This window comes from Syngnathus leptorhynchus, chromosome 5 (assembly GCF_054491065.1).
Source record: "Syngnathus leptorhynchus isolate UIUO chromosome 5, UIUO_Slep, whole genome shotgun sequence".
Classification (NCBI taxonomy): Eukaryota; Metazoa; Chordata; class Actinopteri; order Syngnathiformes; family Syngnathidae; genus Syngnathus; species Syngnathus leptorhynchus.
This window is the reverse complement of record NC_141199.1, coordinates 7,362,137-7,385,000: the sequence shown is the minus strand read 5'-3', so window position 1 is coordinate 7,385,000 and position 22,864 is coordinate 7,362,137. Positions and strand designations below refer to the sequence as shown.

Below are 22,864 nucleotides of genomic sequence, written 5' to 3'. Positions count from 1 at the left end.
AGTACTACGTCCCACGGGTTTTGCAGTCTTAAATCCCATGTTGCTTTTTTTTCCCGACTCTCAGCACAATTGGGCAATATCAGGTTAGAAGCCTTTAAAATCACTTTGAGACCTTAGATAGCATGTCTCTGTGGCGCAATTGGTTAGCGCGGTCGGCTGTTAACTGGAAGGTTGGTGGTTCAAGCCCACCCAGGGACGCTTCCTTTATGTGATAGGAGGACTTTGTCTTTGGATCGGGATCATAGTCAACTATCCCTGTGGATGGAAACTGTGCAAATGTGGTGGTTGCTGAACAGCTAATCAGTTTCAAGTCTGTTGTCTTTCTTTACCAAGAGTGACAGCCTAAACTCTGTTCATGACTCCGAAGCCAACTTGGTTCCTATGTTTAGCTCTTCATCAAAAAGTTGGTAGTTGCAGCCTACCTAATAATGTCTCTGTGTTAATATCAAACTTTGGATTTGTATCGAATGAGCAAGTCCCCATGCATCGTTTCTTACAGGCCACTGTACAGTACTACGTCACACGGGTTTTGCAGTCTTAAATCCCATGTTGCTTTTTTGTTCCAACTCTCAGCAATTGGGCAATATCAGGTCAGAAGCCTTTAAAATCACATTGAGACCATAAATATCAAGTCTCTGTGGCGCAATCGGTTAGCGCGTTCGGCTGTTAACTGAAAGGTTGGTGGTTCAAACCCACCCAGGGACTTCTCGTTTATGTGATGGGAGGACTATCTCTTTGGATCGGGATCATAGTCAACTATCCCTGTGGATGGAAACTGTGCAAATGCTTTGGTTGCTGAACAGCTAATCAATTTCAAGTCTGTTGTCTTTCTTTACCAAGAGTGACAGCCTAAACTCTGTTCATGACTCCGAAGCCAACTTGGTTCCTATGTTTAGCTCTTCATCAAAAGGTTGGTAGTTGCAGCCTACCTAATAATGTCTCTGTGTTAATATCAAACTTTGGATTTGTATCGAATGATCAAGTCCCCATGCATCGTTTCTTACAGGCCACTGTACAGTACTACGTCACACGGGTTTTGCAGTCTTAAATCCCATGTTGCTTTTTTTTTCCGACTCTCAGCACAATTGGGCAATATCAGGTTAGAAGCCTTTAAAATCACTTTGAGACCTTAGATAGCATGTCTCTGTGGCGCAATTGGTTAGCGCGGTCGGCTGTTAACTGGAAGGTTGGTGGTTCAAGCCCACCCAGGGACGCTTCCTTTATGTGATAGGAGGACTTTGTCTTTGGATCGGGATCATAGTCAACTATCCCTGTGGATGGAAACTGTGCAAATGTGGTGGTTGCTGAACAGCTAATCAGTTTCAAGTCTGTTGTCTTTCTTTACCAAGAGTGACAGCCTAAACTCTGTTCATGACTCCGAAGCCAACTTGGTTCCTATGTTTAGCTCTTCATCAAAAAGTTGGTAGTTGCAGCCTGCCTAATAATGTCTCTGTGTTAATATCAAACTTTGGATTTGTATCGAATGAGCAAGTCCCCATGCATCGTTTCTTACAGGCCACTGTACAGTACTACGTCACACGGGTTTTGCAGTCTTAAATCCCATGTTGCTTTTTTGTTCCAACTCAGCACAATTGGGCAATATCAAGTTAGAAGCCTTTAAAAGCACTTTGAGACCTTGGATAGCATGTCTCTGTGGCGCAATCGGTTAGCGCATTCGGCTGTTAACTGAAAGGTTGGTGGTTCAAGCCCACCCAGGGACGTTTCCTCTTTGTGATAGGAGGACTTTGTCTTTGGATCGGGATCATAGTCAACTATCCCTGTGGATGGAAACTGTGCAAATTTTGTGGTTGCTGAACAGCTAATCAGTTTCAAGTCTGTTGTCTTTCATTACCAAGAGTGACAGCCTAAACTCTGTTCATGACTCCGAAGCCAACTTGGTTCCTATGTTTTAGCTCTTCATCAAAAGGTTGGTAGTTGCAGCCTACCTAATAATGTCTCTGTGTTAATATCGAACTTTGGATTTGTATCGAATGAGCAAGTCCCCATGCATCGTTTCTTACAGGCCACTGTACAGTACTACGTCACACGGGTTTTGCAGTCTTAATTCCCATGTTGCTTTTTTGTTACAACTCAGCACAATTGGGCAATATCAAGTTAGAAGCCTTTAAATGCACTTTGAGACCTTGGATAGCATGTCTCTGTGGCGCAATCGGTTAGCGCATTCGGCTGTTAACTGAAAGGTTGGTGGTTCAAGCCCACCCAGGGACGTTTCCTTTATGTGATAGGAGGTCTTTGGATCGGGATCATAGTCAACTATCCCTGTGGATGGAAACTGTGCAAATGTTGTGGTTGCTGAACAGCTAATCAGTTTCAAGTCTGTTGTCTTTCATTACCAAGAGTGACAGCCTAAACTCTGTTCATGACTCCGAAGCCAACTTGGTTCCTATGTTTAGCTCTTCATCAAAAGGTTGGTAGTTGCAGCCTACCTAATAATGTCTCTGTGTTAATATCGAACTTTGGATTTGTATCGAATGAGCAAGTCCCCATGCATCGTTTCTTACAGGCCACTGTACAGTACTACGTCACACGGGTTTTGCAGTCTTAATTCCCATGTTGCTTTTTTGTTCCAACTCAGCACAATTGGGCAATATCAAGTTAGAAGCCTTTAAATGCACTTTGAGACCTTGGATAGCATGTCTCTGTGGCGCAATCGGTTAGCGCATTCGGCTGTTAACTGAAAGGTTGGTGGTTCAAGCCCACCCAGGGACGTTTCCTTTATGTGATAGGAGGACTTTGTCTTTGGATCGGGATCATAGTCAACTATCCCTGTGGATGGAAACTGTGCAAATGTTGTGGTGTCTGAACAGCTTATCAGTTTCAAGTCTGTTGTCTTTCATTACCAAGAGTGACAGCCTAAACTCTGTTCATGACTCCGAAGCCAACTTGGTTCCTATGTTTAGCTCTTCATCAAAAGGTTGGTAGTTGCAGCCTACCTAATAATGTCTCTGTGTTAATATCGAACTTTGGATTTGTATCGAATGAGCAAGTCCCCATGCATCGTTTCTTACAGGCCACTGTACAGTACTACGTCACACGGGTTTTGCAGTCTTAATTCCCATGTTGCTTTTTTGTTCCAACTCAGCACAATTGGGCAATATCAAGTTAGAAGCCTTTAAATGCACTTTGAGACCTTGGATAGCATGTCTCTGTGGCGCAAGCGGTTAGCGCATTCGGCTGTTAACTGAAAGGTTGGTGGTTCAAGCCCACCCAGGGACGTTTCCTTTATGTGATAGGAGGACTTTGTCTTTGGATCGGGATCATAGTCAACTATCCCTGTGGATGGAAACTGTGCAAATGTTGTGGTTGCTGAACAGCTAATCAGTTTCAAGTCTGTTGTCTTTCTTTACCAAGAGTGACAGCCTAAACTCTGTTCATGACTCCGAAGCCAACTTGGTTCCTATGTTTAGCTCTTCTTTAAAAGGTTGGTAATTGCAGCCTACCTAATAATGTCTCTGTGTTAATATCAAACTTTGGATTTGTATCGAATGAGCAAGTCCCCATGCATCGTTTCTTACAGGCCACTGTACAGTACTACGTCACACGGGTTTTGCAGTCTTGAATCCCATGTTGCTTTTTTCTTCCAACTCTCAGCACAATTGGGCAATATCAGGTCAAAAGCGTTTAAAATCACTTTGAGACCGTAGGTAGCATGTCTCTGTGGCGCAATCGGTTAGCGCGTTCGGCTGTTAACTGAGAGGTTGGTGGTTCAAGCCCACCCAGGGGCGTCTCCTTTATGTGATGGGAGGACTTCCTCTTTAGATCGGGATCATAGTCAACTATCCCTGGGGGCTAACAGGCAGTGCATTGACATAGACGGGCTAACAAGACTTAACAGAGGCAGACTGACAGAACAACAGAGGTGACAGACAGACTAACAGAGGCTTAACATAATAACAGAGGGTACAGCGGTTTAACAGAACCGGCTAACAGACCAACAGAGACTTAACAGAATAACAGCAGGGACAGACTAACAGAGCTGACTGACAGGGGTAGCAACAGAACCATCCAACAGGGAGTGACGTACAGACAGGAATTAAATACAAGACTGATAACGAGAGGCAGGTGATGGCGATTACAGTGTTTCCAGGTAGGACAGGCAGGGAGGGGCGAGACTGTACGACGTTTGGGGATGGTGAATTCGATAAGATTACTGGACCTTAGATTGAGGGAATAATGATGATGGTGCAGAAGGGAGGAAAGATAGGGAGGTGACATACCAAGTATGGATTTGTAAATGAGGTGAAACCAATGGTGGAGTCGTCGGGTGTGGAGCAATGTCCAGTCAATTCATTTATACAAGTCACAGTGGTGCGCACCTGTGGCGAAGCGGATGGCCGAGTGGTGAAGAGGGTCCAGTTTACTGAGAGTGGAGTGGGATGCCTTCCTATATATTGTGTCACCATAATAAAAAAAATGGGTAGGATGGGCATTTTGACAAGAGAGTGTCTAGCTGCACGGGTGAAGGAGGCCTTATTGCGATAGAGGAAGCTAAGACGAGATTTTACTTTTGACTGTATGTGTTTTATGTGTGTAGTGAAGGAGAGGGACAAGTCCAACAATAGGCCAAGGTATTTGTAACAATCAACAAACTCGAGTTCAATGCGATCCGCGCAAAATATTTCACGGGCAGTGGTGGGAACACGAGACTGGTTGAAAATGATGTATTTTGTTTTCTTAGTGTTGAGAAAGAGAAGGAGATTATGGAAATATTGTTCAACGGAGGTGAAACTAAGTTGTAATGAGGATGCTGCACAATGGAGAGAGGGACCTTCAGAGTATACAATAGTGTCATCAGGTGGATCCTTGAACTGCCAGCATACTTGACTACGTCACTGATGTAAATATAAAACAGCGTCAGGCCTAAGATCGAGCCTTGAGGGACCCCTTGGGAGATGGTGAGAGGGTCAGAAAGAATGTTTTCCGATTTAACTTGCTGGACTCGATTGTTTAGGTAGCTGGCAAACCGATTACATGTGTGTGATGACAGGCCAATACTAGTGACCCTCTGCAGGAGGATGGAATGGATGATGGAATCGATATGTGATATCAAATGCATTTTAACTTTATTTTCTCAATTTTACAAAGACACTGGAGAGTAGTTTGTGAGGCCAAAAGAAAAAGAAAATAAGATGTCTAGAAGTTCCAAGCAGCCCTTAGTGTTGTGTTGATATTGTAAGAGTGATAGACAGGTGTGACATGACAGACACCAGCACCAGCATCAAAGCAGGTCAGTGGAATCCAAGCTTGGAAACACTATCAAAGTCCTGAAAACACAGAGGGGAGTCAATTGTTCCAGTGGCAACAAAGATGCAGACACACTGTATGTGTCAATGCACGAACAACAAGCCTGTGCATGTCAGATAATTGTGTTTCTTTTTGAATGTTTGAACATCTGTGAGTCTGCATGTCAGACACTATACATTCCTCAGGCATGTGAGTAAATGTAAAATTTTGGTGGGTTGTGTACTGTTGGTGAAGCAAACACATCACTGCTCCCCTTTCTCCAATATACAGACAAATCCTTGGCAGCCTTTTTGTCCAAGCAGAGACTGACACAGATGGACAAAAGTGGAAGACTAAGAATTATTTCAAACTCCAAGGCCCCCTCTGCATGCGGAAATGCTCTCTGCACATAAAAAAAAATCACCTGCTGCCTATCCTTTCTCACCAATCAATCAATATGATATAATGTCAATCCTCAAGCTGTTGGTGTAATTTCGTAATAGGGATATACGACCTTTGGGCAGTTGGTGAGCATGTCGCAGCACACGTCAGAACGAGTCAGCTGAGTTGGTTGGTGATGGCACAGCTGTCAGAGCAGCTGAAATGATTCAAAACGTACAATATGTTGTTTCACATTCATAGATTGCTAGATTTACTTTACTAGAGCATTTGGAGTGCTTCAGAGAAAAGGCTATGAGTCATTTCACAACCTCTTTTTTTAAGTGTTTCTTTGCCCAGAGTGCATACATACATTCTATGAAGGTCCGTAACAGTGAAACTAAATGTATATTGTGCATTGCAGCTACTACTACTACTACTACTACTACTAATACTACTACTACTACTACCACTACTACACTACTACTACTCCTACTACTATTACTACTACCGTATTTTCCAGACTATAAGGCGCACCTAAAAACCCAAAATTTCTCAGAAGCCGACATTGCGCCTTATAGTCTGGTGCACCTTATATATGGACCAAATTCCTAAATTTAAACTGGCCCGAAGCATTGTGTCATGAAATCAATCATAAGTGGCCCGCTGAAGACTATGAATCATGAATCAAAAAGACTATGTATCATTATTTTGTGATTATAAAGTAATTTGTTGCGTCTGAAGTTGAAATAAAAAAGATAAAATGGAGAATGATTTGATTTGGATTAAAAATCTGACATGATGCATTAATGGTGCGCCTTATAGTCCGGTGCGCCTCATATAAGGACAAAGTTTTAAAATGGGCCATTCATAGTCCGGTGCGCCTTATAATCCGGAAAATACGGTACTACTAGTACTACTACTACTACTACTACTACTACTACTACTACTACTACTACTCCCCCTCCTACTACTACAACTAAAAATATGGCATTTTGCAAACATTTATAAACACCAGTCGGACCTCCTGTACTTCCAACCAAATCTATATAAAAAAAAAAAAAAAAGACCCGAAGAGAATATATTCTAAAGCATTTACCATATGAAAATACTAGAATAAGGTGGCACGGTGGGGCACTGGTTAGCATGTCTGCTTCACAGTTCAAAGGTACAGGATTCGATTCCAGCCTCGGCCTTCCTGTGTGGAGTTTGCATGTTCTCCCCGAGCCTGCGTGGGAATGTTATCCAACAATCCCCCCCAAAAAACATGCTTAGTAGGCCGATTGACCGCCCCAAATTGTCCATAGGTGTTATTGTAGGTTTGTTTATGTGTACCCCACCTATTGCCCAAAGGACTGCTGGGATAGGTATCACATCTCCGCTCTTCATTGGCGCTGATCGCCACGGGTAGTGGAGCTTATCCACGCCTTCTCCTCCGAGCCTCGTGTGTCAGTGTTTGTTGTCATGGTTTTCATTCGCGTCTCTGTCCCGCGTCTGTGGACTCCCTGTCGGATTGTCGTGTTTTCCTGTTTGTCGTTCTGTTTGTTACTCCCTGATAGTCCTTGCCTGTTTGCCCATCCTGTTAGTCACCTCCTGTTAGTCCCTGCCTGTTAGTCATGCCTGTTTGTCCTGTTTGTTCCTGCCTGCTAATACCCACCTGTTTGTCCTGTTCGTCATGGTGTCAGCGTAATCACGGTCACCTGCCCCTTGTTACCCGTGTGCTATTTAAGCCCTGCCTCCCTGTCACTCCCTGTCGGATCGTCCTGTTCGCCTCCCTTATAGTCCCTGCCTGTTCCTGGCTGTTAACCCTTTTTATCCAATGTTCTCTTTTCACTCCGTCTGCGTCTTTCCACGTCCGGCTCCTGTCCGTTTCTGCTGCCGGTTTGCTCCCCTCATCATGTCCTTCACCACCCTTTTCCCTTCAATAAACCCTGGTCCAAGCTGCATTTGGTTGCCCTGCTCCATTCCGCACGTGACAATAGGCTCCGGCACCCCCCATCACCCTTGTGAGCATAAGTCTATGATCCACAGTACTGTATTAGCTTGTAATTGAGGTGAAAAAAGGGTAAAGGTTTCTCTGTCAGGATTGTTTGCCGGAGTGTGTTGAAAGCAGAAGAGAGGTCTGCAAATAGCAGGCTGGCTGTGGGGATTTGCTTGTACACTATGTTCATGTTAGACCCTATTGTATCATCATTATCTCCTGTGCCTTTTTGGTAGCCAAACTAAAAAGTGGCCATTCAGTAGCTCTTTCGATGTGATGTGTATTTCATCACAAGGAAGGAAAGAGTCATTGGCTGTGGCTAACTTACAATTTGAGTCAACATCCATCCATCCATCCATCCATTTTCTATACTGCTTGTCCCCACGGGGGTCGACAGCGTGCTGGAGCATATCCAAGCATTCATCGGGCAGGGCACACAGAGATGAACAACCATCCGCACTTGCACTCACACCTGGGGGCAATTTGGAGTGATCAATTGGCCATGTTTTTGGAATGTGGGAGGAAACCGGAGTGCCCGGAGAAAACCCACGTGGGCACGGGGAGAACATGCAAACGGCACACAGGGAGGGCCGGAGGTGCAATCGAACCTGCACCCTTTTAACTATGAGGCGGACGTGGTAACCAGTGCACCATTGTGCTTGAGTCAACACAGTTATAAGTAATTTTGTCAATATTGCTGCATTTAGGTGACTGCATATAAGCTTCTAATCCCTATTAAATTTAAATGTGAGTTTAATGTGACTAAACTGGTCATGTGCAAGCACCTCATAATGCGGCAAGGCAGGGTTAAAGGTTCTGGGGGAAGGGTGGATGAACTTTGGATGTGGGCAAGTGAGGAGAAAAACCAAATTAAAAAGGAGGAAGAAAAAGGAGACAAGATACTAGAAGAGACAAATGGGATAGCGGTAAAGACTGAAGCACTTAAGGATGAGAGCAAAGGAGTGATTGTGAGAGGCGGTGGAAAAGGGAGCGTAAATTGACTGCTACGTGTCACATGGAAACAGTCTCTAATTGGCCAATCAGCCCGTACCAGTTTGAGACTATTTACTCTGACACTACTCTAGCACCTGTACCCCAGCAACAGGCACACACTCAATTCTTCAAATATAACACCTGCCACCGTTAACATCTCTTCATTTTCTCCCTCTCTTTTGACATACTATTAGGGAGATATTTTACAGCAGGGAGCGGGAAATGGATAGGAAAAAGAGAGAGAGAGCAAGAGAACGAGAGAGAGAGAGGGAGAGAGGGAGAGAGAGGGAGAGGAGAAAAGGGGGGACAGGAGAACATTTTGAAAGATGCAAGAACGTAGAGGCATTGGAAACTGTTTAGCTTCTAAAGCAGGGGTTTTCAACTAGTTTTGACCAAGGAACCACCAATATAACCGAGATGCAACTCAGGGACCACTGCTTTGGCAGAATATTATTTCATTTTGCACTGAAAAAAGATAGACCTATAGAGGCTATTTATTTGCATCTGTATGTCTATTTGGGGAATCTCAGCTACATTTGACATACTTTGGACGGGTAAATGATTCACAAAATTAGCTGAAAAAAATCAAGTCCAAATAATAAATGAATTTTATTTTTAAAAAATTAAAATTATTTTCTATTTCCAATTTTGCGGACCACCTGTGATACCGCCATGGATCACTGGAGAATTTAGAAAATTATTACACATTGTAAAATAGGCTCTGTGTGTGTCATGATATAAACACTCAATTGGCTCATACATTGGGCTAATAAGCAATTAACATTATTTAGTCAGGTGTCACATGCAAATAATTTATTCTATTTAATAATAAATAAATGGTCGAGCACAGTGATTCTAGAGCTCATGAGCTTTCTCTAGTACAACACAAACTGGTTCGCATGGCAAGAGTTTAAAATTATTGGCCGACTGTGAAAGACCCCACAAGTAAATAGAAAAAAAAATCACAGTTTTAAATTACTTTATTTATAACTGCACTTATATTCCATAAAATTTTATTTATAAATTATAAATACACTTATAAATTATAAGGTACTGTATGTGATGTGCAGCCACATGACAAGAGCAACACATTACACACGGACGTTCCCACACTGAACGGGAAATCTCACAAAACCTCCCATGAGTAAACGTGGCTTCAGACTCAACAAACATGGCGAACAAAGAAGCAACACTTTTTTTGTTTTTTAAAAGAAAAAAATATAAAAGAGTTGGTCAGTTGATACAGCGCAAGCACAGATTTTCTGTTGCGCCATGACTTTTGATTTTGAATTGCCCATTGTACTTCCTCGCCACTGTCATCTCACTTTCGATTGGCTGCATGTCACTGTCAACTGGCTGTGTGCTCGGGGGACAGCACGTGTAGTTTAAAGTCGGGCCAAAACAATTCAACATGTTGAATATCCCCGATTTGAGGTCAGACATCCAATTGAGCAGCCTAAATCAGTCTGAGCGCAACACACGTGCCAGGATTATCTGATAAGATTATCTTTGGAGCCATTATGAGAATCGCGGCTGACCTGAAATTGCCGGGAGTGAAGATTTAGGGCTAAAATCGAGCTAATAATCCTGCCTTGTGAACCGTGCTTAAGTATAGTTTAGTTGTGTTTAACTTTTCATTACATTTGCATTCAACCTTTCAGAACTGTTTGTTTTTAAATATATCAATATTTGTTGAATATTTTGGAAAATACAATTAAATGGAATATTAGTGCAGTATTTTCCCTTCTATTTTTTTAAGGTCAGTGTTAATGTTAAAACTGTGAGTAATGTGGCTTCCATCCATCCATCCATCCATCCATCCATCCATCCATCCATCCATCCATCCATCCATCCATCCATCCATCCATCCATCCATCCATCCATCCATCCATCCATCCATCCATCCATCCATCCATGTGTCTTGGGTTCCAGGGTCTCCTGCCAGTGTCTTACAATAATATAAAATAAGAGTTTTAACTCTGTAGAGAAAAAGTAATCATTTTAAGTAATAATTACTTAAGCCTGGTACATTACTGTGATAGTAATACCTGGAGAGCAGAACCTTTTTTTTTGTGGTAGTTGGCACAAAACAAGAATTTGCCAATATGGCAAATAAAGGTTATTATATCTGAAATGATCCATCAATTTTCTATCACGGATGAGCTGCCAATTTCAGGGACCATATCGACAAACAAGCTTTCATACAGACATTCACACCTAGAGACATTTTCTTCAATTAACCTAACGTACTGGTTTTCAAATATGGGAGGAAGCCAGAGTACCTAGAGAAAAGTTACATAAACATGGGAGGAAACACAATGGGAGGCTGGAGCCCAGATTTGAACCCCCAAACTCAGAACTGTGAGGCGAGCGTGCTAACCCAAGTCTGGTTCATTGGACCTGCTGTCTTGGCTGTTTTAGAAGAGGCCCTCCTCAACATACCTGATCCAACTGATTTGCTCATCAGCAAGCTGTGTAAAAGCTTGATCATGTGAATGTGAATGAGGGAAAACCTCTAAAACAAGCCGGACAGCAGCTCTGAGGACCAGACTTGCAAATGCATGTGCTAGCCACTCGTACACTCTGCCACTGACCTCCGTCTTCTGCTACCATCAACTGGCTGAAGAATAAATTAAAAGATGTTCTTGTGTTTTAAATACATGGGCCACTTGTTTATTCATTGTGCAAGATTTCACAAATGAATTTTATTTGAATGTTTTTCCTTTTTTTCCTTATTCATTTTGCCAGTTTTATTGTATTCATCAAGAAATTTGAGGCTGTCATGGTATATTTTTTATACACACTAACAATATCTCAACAGAGACAGCACAAAGTCCTGTAGCATTCTTTTCATCTTCAACTAGTATACATAACTGTTGCTATCTCATTTGAGTGAAGTGTTTTTATACGTTAAGGTATAGTTTATCCAAACTGTGCCTTTTAAAATCAGGAGGTATTCATATACAAGTGAAGTACATAACTGTTTGATATATATTGGTTATTTGCACAAAGGGCTGAATGTGAATTCCTCGAAGATTGATTTCTCATTAAAGAATGATTCAGGATATCTGGATCAATGGTCTCTGGCACGCATAAGAGTATGAATGCAACAAAAGAGATAAAATAGGTCTGTGCCCTCTTATAGTGGTTGAATAATATTTCAAAATACAAAGCATAGTCAGATATGGCACTTTCCTATCTTCTTTCACACACACACGCACGCATTCACACGTGCACACGAACACACACACACACGCAGGCACGCAGGCACACACACACACTCACTCACGCACACACACACACACACACACACACACACACACACACACACACACACACACACATTCAAATCAAAACAATCCCACACACAGGCAGATACTCTAAGGGGGATGAATTACTGAGTGAATGGAATCTGACGTAACCCATCGTGGAAGTGGGACACAAGGGGGAGACAGGTCATCTGGGAAATAATAGTGCAGTTGCTGGGCCTTTTTGCCGCATCAATAATGTTTTCTTTCTTACCTGGGTATTCTTATTTCATACTGGATATCCTTCCTTTATGAGGCATGTGCAATACTAGTCAAACTGCAGCGATTAGGAGAATAAAAGTCTAATATATAACTGATCAGAAATAAAATCAATATCTACGTAGTAATTCCGAACGAGATCCACCAGCAAGCCACAACGCTCTCCATGTGTGTTTGTGCTGCATGTGTCACATGCAAGGATTAGCACATTAACTGTCTAGTTTAATTCAGCCGGTTTGTGTTGAAGGTCTGACTTAAAATGTGAATTTATCTGTTGTTCTCTCCTCTTTTTCACCTTGCCTTACTCTTCAGGCTCTGGGCTATTTGAGAAATCACTTGCACACCTAGCTCCTACCCTGGTCGCCATGGTATTGAAAGACCATTGGCCTCGTGAATAAGGGGCAGATGAGGAACATATTAAAGAAAAGAGCAATTTTAGGTGGACCTTTAAAATTATGTGTTAAGTGTATGATAATTCTTTATCTTTTGTGTAGTTTGACTGAGACATTTTATTGGCATGAACAAATATGACAAGAGTGTGCATATAACCCTCTGAATCGTAGAAATCTGTTCATTGAATGTATTATTATTATTATTATTATTATTATTAATATTATTATCATTCATCCATCTTCTGTACCGCTTGTTCCCACGGGGGTCGCGGGCGTGCAAACTCCTCACAGGGAGGGCCGGAGGTAGAATCAAACCCTCCTAACTGTGAGGCGGACGTGTACACACACAGGACGGACACAGCTACTATGCTAAAATAATAATAATAATAATAATAATAATAATATTGACCCTAATTGAAAAGGGTGGGAGTGAGTCACGGCAGCCTATGGCAACAGGTGTGATCACAATTATATTGCTATTGCCCCACATGAAGAGTTATTTTCCAAAAGCGGATTAATTCCAAATTAAAATTCAACTTGTTATGACATTCAATGGCTGAGCGTATTCTCTCTCTTTTGTTTTTTATATGCTCAGACCAAGAAAGTGAATTACAGGATAGAATTGATGTTTGTAAAATGTGCTCTTTTAGCAGAAGTAATCGAATTTTCTTAAAATAATCAAAATGACTTTTTAGCCTTTCAAAGAAATAGACATTAAATTATTTCTCTTTGATGATGTGTCTCCTGCATTGAGCACAAGCAGAAATCTGTACAGTAATTGAGTTGAGAAATGTAATTTGAAAGGCTGGTGATGAAGCCGACTCCATGAGTGAAAAATATAATCACTGTTACTGTTTTCATGCGAACTTCTGTGGGTTGTCGAGTTTGCACTTGTTTTTTGAAACTCAACAAGTACCTTTGCCCTTACTCTTTCAGGCACCTAACGGTTTGTGCATTGGAAAACTGCAGCGAGGCAGTGAGGTGAACCAGAAATCAACTCAAATAGTTGTGTCAAAAGTGTCATTCTGATGCAAGCATTTAACTTCTAAATTGTTAAAACAAAAGCACGTGTCTCCTTTTTGCTTGTACGGTTAATGAAAATCTCATGATGGTGACATTTTGATACCCGACTTAAGAATTAGAAATATAATTTATCTGAATGGGGAAAATATTGTTACATTGAAACAGACATGCAGTCGTGGAGGGTGATTGTCCCGCCTGTTTTAGATGTATGTCTCCTGCAGCACACCCTCCAGAACTGAGTTAGGACACCACTTCATTAGAACATGTTTAAAGTCAATTAAAATCTTTAGGACAATGCTTAGTTTGTTTGCATGGATTTGAGTTTGAATGTGTGGATTCCATGCTATATTTGGAAATGTACTCGAGGGTATCGTAAACAAGGGCCTAATTATGTAGTCCATCATTTTTTTATGTTTCAATTAGTTTAATTGTATGTGTCATCTATGACAGGAATGGGAAACTTAAATGCTTGAGGGAGCCACAACTTCTCATCAGTGCTAATTGGGGGCCACAAAAGCCGCTGCACTTCCTAAATAGCTGTGTGCCAAAAATATTTTTTACTACATGTAAGAGAGAGAGAGCGAGAGAGCGAGAGAGAGAGAGAGAGAGAGAGAGAAAGAGAGAGAGAAAGAGAGAGAGAGAAAGAGAAAGAGAAAGAGAGAGATATGGGGTTAGGGTTACAGGGTTACATTACAGTTATCACGGACAGACTGACAATGGCGGTTAACAGCGTGGCTGCGAACAACTGACATCAATGGAAAGTTAGCGGCTGGGTGGCAGGGGACGCATGAGCGTGACACTGACAAGTGCGTGGCTTGAGAGTTGCGCCTAAGTAGGCGTCTTGATGAATGGGTGATGAGGAACAGGTTGCAGGCAATGAGCAGTGATTTTTTTGGGGTGTGGCTGTGAATGATGTGTATAAATGCAGGCGTGGTTGTGGGCAATGTGCGTTGGTGTAAGATAATGACAAGGATGCAGGTAGAGCAGACCTGTGACAACTACAATGGAGGGAGTGAGAGTTGGGACTGAATGTTGGTAGCATGACTGGTAAAGGGAGCAAGCTGGCTGACATGACGGAGATGAGAGAACGTAAACATATTGTGTGTGCAAGAGACCAAGTGGAAGGGGAGTAAGCTCAGGAGAATAGGCAGTGGGTTCAAGTTGTATCTTGGTGTAGATAGGAAGAGAAATGGTGTTTCGGTCATTTTAAATGAAGACTATGTTAAGAGCATGTTCCTAGATGACATTGTGATCTGTAGCGAGAGTAGGGACCAGGTGGAGGGAAATCTAGAGGTAGGAGGTATGCCCTGGAAAGGAGAGGAATGAATGTTACCCAAAAGAAGACAGAATACATGTGTATGAATGAAAGGGATCCAAGTGGAATGGTGAGGCTGCAGCGAGCTGAGATCCAGAAGGTAGAGGATTTTAAGTACATTGGGTCAACAGTCCAGAGCAATGAAGAGTGTGGAAAAGAGGTGACGAAGCGCATCCAAGCAGGGTAGAACATGTGGAGAAAAGTGTCAGGGGTGATGTGTGATAAAAGAGTATCAGCAAAAATGAAGGTAACGGTGTCCAAGACAGTGGTGAGACCAGTGAGGCTATATAGTTGAGAGACAGTGGCACTGGGGAAAAGACAGAAGGCAGAGCTGGAGGTGGCAGAGGTGAAGATGCTGAGGTTCTCATTGGGAGTGACACGGTTGGATAAGATCAGGAATGAGTGCATCAGAGGGACGGTGCATGTTAGGTCTTTTAGAGATAAAGCCAGAGAGGCCAGACTGAGATGGTTTGGACATGTAGTAGAGAGGAGGGATAGTGAATATATCTTCAGCATAGTTTATAGAGCGCTGCTGCTCCGGCTAAAATCTCCGTCAAACAGCCTGGGTTTGTGAAATCCGGAGAGAAAGTACCAGGAGAAGTGAAGATAGTGTGTTGTCACGGATGGAATGGACCCAGGCGACCAAATGCAGCTTGGACCAGGGTTTATTGAGGGAAAAGGGAGTTGGAAGGGAGGATGAAGGAGAACAGACAAACCGGTACGAGCAAACTGACATGACTTCCTGACAGAGGCACTGAACTAACTGAAACCGAGAGACAAGAACAGGAAGACGAGAGACGAGAACAGAAAGACGAGAAATGAGACGAGACTAGACGAGAACAACAACGGGAGTGAGAGGCAGACAGGACTTAAATATAAGATAGGTAATGAAAGGCAGATGAGGGTGATTACACTGATCATGGGCACACAGGATGTGAGGGACGAGCACACAGACACGCAAACGGAAACTATGACAAAATGTACACATAATGGAATGACCGGGGACGAGTCGTGACAGTGTTGAGAAGGTGGCGGGAATATTTGGAGGAGCTGATGAATGAAGAAAATGACAAAGAGAAAGGTTTGCAAGATGCGGTGAGAGTAAATCAGGAAGTGTAAGATGATGAGGGAGGGCAGCTATGAAGAGGATGAAGAGTGGAATAGCAGTTGGCCCAGATGACATTCCAGTGGAGGCATGGAAATATCTAGGAGAGATTGCAGTGGCGTTTTCTTCCAGACTGTTTAGTAAAATCTTGGAAAGTGGAAGGATGTCTGAGGAGTGGAGATGAAGTATACTGGATCCTATTTTTAAGAACATAGGTGATGTGCAGCACTGCAGTAACTACAGAGGCATTAAGTTTATCAGCCACAGCACAAAGTTGTGGGAAAGAGTAATAGAAGCGAGGCTTAGAAAACAGGTGAAGATTTGTGATCAGCAATATGATATCATGCCGAGAAAGAGCGCTATTGATGCATTGTTTGCTCTGAAAATACTGATGGAGAAGTATATAGAAGGCCAGAAGGAGTTAAGTTATGTCTTTGTGGATTTAGAGAAAGCTTATGACAGAGTACCAAGAGAAGAGTTGTGGTATGGGGAAGTCTGGACTTGCAGAGAAGTATGTGAGAGTAGTGCAGTACATGTACAAGGATAGTGTGACAGTGATGAGATGCGTAATAGGAATGACAGACCCATTCAAGGTGGAGTTGGGATTACACCAAGGATCAGCTCTGAGCCCTTTCTTGTTCACAGTGCAGATGGACAGGTTGACAGATGAGATCAGACAGGAGTCTTCATGGACTATGATGTTTGCAGATGACATTCTGATCTGTAGTGAGAGTACAGAGCAGGTCGAGTCTTACCTGGAGAGGTGCAGATATGCTCTGGAGAACAGGGGAATGAAAGTAAGTAGGAGCAAAATTGAGTACATGTGTGTGTGAATGAGTGGGAGCCTGGTGGAATAGTGCGGTTACAAGGACTAGAGGTGGAGAAAGTAGATGAGTTTAAATACTTGGAGTCAACTGTCTAAAGAAATGGAGAGAGGTGAAGAGAGTGCAGGCAGGGTGGGGTGGCTTGAGAATGGTGGCAGGAATGATATGTGACCAAATAATATCTGCAGGAGTCAAGGGCCAAGTCTACAAGGCAGTGGTGCAACCAGCTAAATTGTATGGCTTATACGTAGATAGTGGGACTAACAAAAAGACAGGAGGCAGAGCTGGAGGTGACACACATGATTATGTTGGGGAGTGATGAGGATGGACAGGATTAGGAATATACAAATCAAAGGGACAACTCAGGTGGGACGGTTTGGAGACAAAATCAGAGAGGCGAGATTGAGCTGGTTTGGAGAAGGAACCTGGCGTACAACATAGGGGGAAGGATGCTGAGGATGGAGCCACCAGGCTCAGGAGAATCAAGTTTATGGATGCGGTGTGAGAGAAAATGCAGATGGTTGGTATGTCAGAGGAAGTCACATAGGACAATGAGTTGGAAACGATTGATCTCCTGTGGCAACCCTTAAAGGTATCAGCTGGAGGAAGAAGAAGGAGAAGATGATGACTCACTGTTGGTGTGGGGGGTGCACTTGCCTGACTTGTGCGCATCTAGTGTGACAACTATTCCTGCTCACTATGCGGATGTGAATGGTTGTTCATTTCTACAGGATGTGTGCGCTGCTATCGGCTGGCGACCAGTGCAGGGTTTACCTTTTACCTGAAGTTCTTTGGGAAAGCCATGATCATGAACAGGATGAGTGGTGTTAAAATGGATGGATAGGTAATAATAATAACTAAAATGTGCAATTTCTAGAGAAATTGCACGTGAAGGTGAAGAAGCTGAATAAATACTTGGGCAATGCTACAGAATGATGTTTAAAGTTGGAATGGGTTTAATCGGTCAATAATATAGGAATTAGAAGGGAAAAACAAAATGTAAAATTTGGCAGGAATTTAAAGTTGGAAATTTGGAATTTTTTGGTAAGTGAGATGAACAGTTGAACGTTGGAACGGGTTGGATCGGTTGAAAAATGGAGAAATTAGAAGGGAAAAACGAGATTTTGTGGAATTTTGCGTGAATTTTCAAAGTGAAAATGTGAAATTTTTGAATCGTGGGAAGTTTTGGAATAAGATGATAAGATGAACATTTTAAACTGAGAACGGCTGAATCAGTTGAAAAATTTAGAAATTAGAAGGGAGAAAGTGAATTTTGCATTATTTTGCGCAGATTTTGTGAAAATGTGAAATCTTTGAAACGTGGGAATTTTGGGAATGATGATATTCCGCCCTGATCTTATTTGAATGAGCTGACTGATGTGAATTTCAAACGGGAATAATGAAAATGTGAAATTTTCAATGTGCCACTAAGAACGAATGGGGAAAAATTTGTGAATTTTGCAAAAACTGAAGATTTTTGGAATGGGAAAAATGCAAGCGCTCCTCACGTGAATATTTGGAATATGTCAAAAGTGGAATGAAAAGAATCACTTGAATTATGTGGAAGTTTGCACCTTTGCGTCACAGTACAGAGGTTGTCTGTTCGATTCCGGCTCCACTTCCTTGTGTGGAGTTTCCATGTTCTCCCCATGCCTGGGTTCCCTTTAGGTAATCTGATTTCCTCCTACATTCCAAAACCATGCATGGTAGGCCAATTGAGCAATCCAAATTGCCGTAGGTGTGAATGATTGTTTGTCTGTGTGTGCCCTGCGATTGGCTGGAAACATAGTTCAGGGTGTACCCTGCCTACTGCCCGAAGTAAGCTAGATAGGCTCAAGGTGTGCCCGCGACCCCCGTGAGGAAAAGAAAATGGATGGAGGGAAAAAGGATTAAATCGTGGCCCATAACAAAACATTCCACCCCATTTAACAATGATATGCACAGTGACGTGTGTGTGTGTGTGTTGTGTGTGTGTGTGAGAGAGAGAGAGAGACATGTATGCAATAATTAAACCATCTGGATATTAAACTAGCTCAGCCTCAGGACACGACAAGAGCAGTGTGGTTTGGACATCTGTGTTCGCTCTTTGTGTCTGTGTGTCACTATCATACATGTCATGAGGACAAGCAAACTGGCTGAGAGAGTGAGATTCTAGCTTTTGTCTCTATCACTCTGCTCTAATCCAATTGTCCAAACAGAAACAGAGGGGGAAGAGAGAGGGAGGCAGAGAGAGAGAACCAGAGATGGAGCATCCAGCGATTGGCTGCTTTCCAACTCTAAATGGCAAGCTGGACGAGGATAACTGAAAGGGTGAGGAAACTGCAAACACACCCAGCTACCCTCATACAAACACTCGAGCAGAACACACATGCAGAGGCATCACCAGCACACCTCTCATGGCCACACCTACATCATCCATACTGTACATACATACAGGATAGTGCACGTTCCACACACACACAGAATCAGCTTGGACAATATATGCTCACTCACTCATAAAGTAAGGACACATTTCTTGGCATCCCAAAATAAAAACAATGTTTTGCTTGAATTTAACACAATTGGGAAGACAGGATTGGTGCCCCCCACCCCCCACCCCCTTACTAGCCCACAGCATTGTTGAAGGCTGAATTGCATGAAAGCAAATTCCCCGACGCAGCATGGTAAGAACCACAGTGCCACCTACTGGCTAAATTTAATGAAATGTGATTTAAAACAGCCGAAGTAGCCATAATTCAAGTTCACGTTCAGGAGCCACCACATTATGCACACTTGCACGCTAATGAGGTCTAGTAGGACAGCTGCCTGACTTTGCCCCTTGTATGGAGCAAAACAGATGATGCAGGTGTACCTAATGTTACACTGTTTTGCATTACTCTTGCTCATTAAGCTATATTAATGAATGCTTCTGCATGAGACTAAATAAACTGGGGGCAAAAATCAGTAGAATAACCTCCCAGGCCTAGTGTACAGTACAGTATGTAAATGTAAATGATCTAAAGAAATTAGCACATATATAGAGTACATATTACATGTTAGACCTGAGATCAGGAACATGAAAAAGTCACATATTACCAAAAATTAATCACACTGTTCAGCAAAACATATATAAATATGTACATATATATAAACATACATATATAAGTGCGTGTGTGCGTGCGTGCGTGTGTGCGCGCGTGCGCGTGCGCGTGTGCGCGCGTGCGCGTGTGCGCGCGTGCGCGTGTGCGCGCGTGCGCGTGTGCGCGCGTGCGCGTGTGCGCGCGTGCGCGTGTGCAGTATTTTTAATTTCCATTAACATAATCAACATAGTTCACAACCCTATTTTGAAAGGTGAGGGGACCTAAAATGTTTTCACACCCATGTTCACGTTTTTTTTTTTTTTTTTTTTGTGACACCATGCAACTAAAAAACGAGTGAGTCCATGTGGCTGCTCACTCTCTTACAGTTACTGTGTGCCTGTGTTTAGCATTATTCAGTCAAATTTAAACTCGTGTTATCCAGAAGTCAGCATTTAAAGTGGCTTTTGCTAACCCCAAATTAGGTTCAGCTTTTCTAGTAAGCTTGTCCTTTTATTTTGGTATTCACATCTAACAGCACACATCATGGTCCTCGGGGAGCTTTCACAGCATTAGAAGGATTTTATTCTCATTCATATTTGTCAGGGGAGATATACAAAAGAATTTTGAAGGCATTATGTATACCATGAAAAACATTGTAGTGAGAGTAAGGACTGGAGTTACCTCCAAAAGTGATGAAAAGAAATGGGAGGGGGAAAAAATATATTCATAGGTGTCTACGAGAGGGCTTCAGCAACACTGAAGACACTGCAGAATTGTCTATGTAGTACCATAGTCATCTTCTTCATAAGTATATCTTCGGACATTATTTGGGAGCAAGACAAATTTATAGCCAGTTAGGTGGTGGTACAGAAGAAGAATGACAGAATCCTGTCTCCCTCGCCTGCCACTTTATATTTGGTTTTATGAAATCAGCATAAGTAATTATATCCATTTGTACGTCCGTCCATCTTAGCTGACCCTGGGAAAGCATGGCATTCACCCAGAACTGGTCCTGGTGCACATCCTAGACAAAAACCTTTTCAAATGTATCCATCCATCCATTTTCTGAACCGCTTTGTCCCCACGGGGGTCGCGGGTGTGCTGGAGACTATTCCAGCCGTCATCGGGCAGCAGGCGGGGGACACCCTGAACTGGTTGCCAGCCAATCGCAGGGCACACAGAGACGAACAACCACCCGACTCGCACTCATACCTAGGGGCAATTTGGAGTGCTCAATTGGCCTACCAAGCGTGTTTCTGGGATGTGGGAGGAAACCGGAGTGCCCGGAGAAAACCCACGCAGGCTTGGGGAGAACATGCAAACTCCACACAGGGAGGGCCGGAGGTGGAATCAAACCTGCACCCTCCTAACTGTGAGGCGGACGTGCTACCCAGTGCACCACTGAGCCCTCTTCAAATGTATCTTCACTATATATGACTTTGCAGTATTAATTGCCTAGCAATGAACCACAGCTGGCAAAGCATGAATACCTTCTTCAGTAAAAATGTCATTTCCTACACAAAACAGTGTTTTGGCCAAAGTGTTATAATCATATAGTTCTCCAAAACATTTGAATTGTTCTCAGCCTCTCGCCCAAAGACAGCTGGGATAGGATCCAGCACAACTGTGCCCTTGATGAGGAAAAGGTCAGAGAATGAGATGGATAACAAAATAAGTCATTTGTAAAACAAAAAAATCTCTTGAAATTCTGTCTCTTTCCCTGCTGCAGGTGTCAGCACACCTCTCCCTCTCTCTTTTCATTAAGTATTGTGGTTGATTTTGTACAAATGCTGTCTTTACCTGCATGTGTGAGTCACTATGGGCAGTTTGTAAGGCAGTGGTGCTAATCTGATACAGGATTACAATTTCAGTAAATCACACTATGTTGACAAGCACACAACATTAGTTGGACCAATATCCTTGACCCCCTAAATAATGCTTACTAATCAAAGTTATGTTTACTAACCATACTGCATCTGCTTATGTTGTTTGTGTAGCCACAATGCAAAGAAAGACAAGTATTAAAATGACACATTTTAAACAGATCTATGGAGTAGAGTAGTATTAGATGAACCAAGCCAAAATGCAGCTACGACCTCAACGATTTTATCAGAGTAATGCACATATCTAGGACTGCTTACATCGCCCTTTCTAATATCCTGTTTGCTAGAGTCTGGGGTCAGTGTGTTGTGTTGGACTTCACAAGAAAACTGCTGTCAAGTTGAGATTTCCAATAAGTCAATATTACAGAGGGCATCACCATCTTAATTTCCTGTTTATCAGTGAGACAAGACATTTTGGATGGCTAAGAGTGTACCTTTGTTTCCCCCCAATAAAACATATCATGTGAAACCTGAAGAATAACATTTAAAACACAATTACAGTCACTTATTTAAAAATCAAAATGTGGGAAGTGATGAGATTAAGAATGAGGGAAGTGTGCATGCAAATATATGCATGCAAATATATGTTTGTCATGAACATGAGTTGAAGACAAGTCAGTCCAGGACTGACAAATGCTAATGTCGGATTTGCAGACAATGATATGGTGGAGGTTATATTTCAATACCCTATCGATGCAACTGTCGCGAGTATTTGTGTAAAATTAATTACTGCATTTCCATGGCAATAAATCAGCACAAACAAATATTTTTTTTTTCTATTACACACTCCATTACCCCATTCCAAAGATATTTCTTGTGGCTAAAGATCATCCATCATGTCTTCACAGGCTAATTTTTAGATGTCTTTTCACTTGTTTTGCAACACTGTTAAAAATGTTAATTTGCTCTATGTGCAAATTTGAAAAATCAAGCATATTTAAAAAGCTGAATATTCCATGACTTTTCTTAGGCAGAGGAAAAGAAAAAAAATCAAAGTGGTGAAAATGAATCTGGTGAATGCGTACTGAAGACTATAATATATTGTTTCATTTTTACTTGGAAGTCATGTATGCCATCATAAACAATAGCTCCCTGAGATGCTGATTAGGGCTAACAGCCATCAAATCCCTTACAAAGCTG

At 42.3% G+C, this 22,864-nt stretch overlaps 1 long non-coding RNA gene and 8 other non-coding genes across 10 annotated transcripts in view; all 9 read left to right on the top strand.

The window, feature by feature from the left end:
* Positions 1-124: 124 nt before the first annotated feature.
* On the top strand, positions 125-198 carry trnan-guu (transfer RNA asparagine (anticodon GUU)). Its single transcript has one exon. It is a non-coding gene; the product is annotated as a tRNA-Asn (tRNA).
* A 433-nt stretch (positions 199-631) lies between these two features.
* trnan-guu (transfer RNA asparagine (anticodon GUU)) lies at positions 632-705 on the top strand. The gene has a single exon. It is a non-coding gene; the product is annotated as a tRNA-Asn (tRNA).
* Positions 706-1,140: 435 nt separating this feature from the next.
* On the top strand, positions 1,141-1,214 carry trnan-guu (transfer RNA asparagine (anticodon GUU)). The gene has a single exon. It is a non-coding gene; the product is annotated as a tRNA-Asn (tRNA).
* A 433-nt stretch (positions 1,215-1,647) lies between these two features.
* trnan-guu (transfer RNA asparagine (anticodon GUU)) lies at positions 1,648-1,721 on the top strand. The gene has a single exon. It is a non-coding gene; the product is annotated as a tRNA-Asn (tRNA).
* Positions 1,722-2,155: 434 nt separating this feature from the next.
* Positions 2,156-2,229, top strand: trnan-guu (transfer RNA asparagine (anticodon GUU)). The gene has a single exon. It is a non-coding gene; the product is annotated as a tRNA-Asn (tRNA).
* Positions 2,230-2,656: 427 nt separating this feature from the next.
* trnan-guu (transfer RNA asparagine (anticodon GUU)) lies at positions 2,657-2,730 on the top strand. The gene has a single exon. It is a non-coding gene; the product is annotated as a tRNA-Asn (tRNA).
* LOC147056607 (uncharacterized) overlaps positions 2,665-22,864 on the top strand; it is a 39,677-nt gene continuing 19,477 nt past the window's right edge. For both annotated transcript variants that reach the window (XR_015066137.1, XR_015066138.1), the window contains exons 1-2: positions 2,665-2,935; positions 18,981-19,092. This is a non-coding gene — a long non-coding RNA (uncharacterized LOC147056607). The remainder of the gene's footprint in view (positions 2,936-18,980; positions 19,093-22,864) is intronic.
* trnan-guu (transfer RNA asparagine (anticodon GUU)) lies at positions 3,164-3,237 on the top strand. Its single transcript has one exon. It is a non-coding gene; the product is annotated as a tRNA-Asn (tRNA).
* Positions 3,673-3,746, top strand: trnan-guu (transfer RNA asparagine (anticodon GUU)). Its single transcript has one exon. It is a non-coding gene; the product is annotated as a tRNA-Asn (tRNA).